The following is a 978-nucleotide window of genomic DNA, read 5'->3' as shown; positions in this document are numbered from 1 at the left end:
ACCATGAAACCGTGGCTTGATAGCATTTCTCTTCCTCAGAAGAGACCACGGGAGGAATCAGCATGTGAGGCGCTGTGGAAAGTGTTCCGTCACCAAAGGGTGAAGAGATTCAGGAACGGCTCGGGCTGTTTTATCGTTACTAGGGTAGCCGCCCGACCCAGTCGACTGTCCTTTCCGATGATTAATGCGCGTTTATGGGAAGAGGAAGAAGAGAGCGTGAGTGGTAAGAAGGAGTGGAGAGATAGTGGATTAGCCCTTAGGAGAGCCAGTTATCAAGTTCTACTAGAAGTCAACTACCTGATTCAAAACGAACTGCTGGATTATATCCAGGAATTGAATTCATGTGAACAAAAGGGGGAATTTGTTGGGTTGAGTAAAGATGACGTTCTACGGCGCTGGATAGGAGTAATACGAAGAGTGATACGTCGAGGGGACCTTGGGGAAGGAGGAAAAGAGGCTACATCTTCCAGTGAGTCAGAATCCTTATGTGAACTCGAACAAGAGAAGGAATCGACCAAAGTTAAGGTGCACCCTACCGGAGGGAAAGCTCTTCGGTGCGCCCCAGAAAAGAGAAGGATTAGTCCGTCCCTACGAAAAGGAATTCCGGGGAAGCCACCAGAACTGAAGAAGCTTAAGTTTGGGGGGATCCAGGTCGTCAATGACGGATCTCGAGGTATGTTCACACGAAAGTTGGTAAACCCGTACTGTAGTATACATCGTGTGGAGGAAAGGTTTCGATTGCCAAGTGTAGTCTCGGGGAAGGAATTGAACCTACCCCTAGTGAAAATAGTAGTGGAAGGACACGAGTGGGCAGCTTTATTGGATACAGGGGCTTCTCGAAGTTTCATTCACCCCGTATGCGCTGGGTACTTTAAGGACAGGATCCGCCCCATACGAAGGGAATACGCTTTCGCTTGTGCCTCAGGGAAAGAAGTGTGTACGAAAGAAGGGATCCCTAATTTGAAAGTGGTCTTAGGG

The sequence above is a fragment of the Cystoisospora suis genome (genome assembly GCF_002600585.1).
Source record: "Cystoisospora suis strain Wien I chromosome Unknown contig_37, whole genome shotgun sequence".
Lineage (NCBI taxonomy): Eukaryota > Apicomplexa > Conoidasida > Eucoccidiorida > Sarcocystidae > Cystoisospora > Cystoisospora suis.
The sequence above is the reverse complement of the archived record's forward strand: the minus strand, read 5'-3'. Positions refer to the sequence as shown.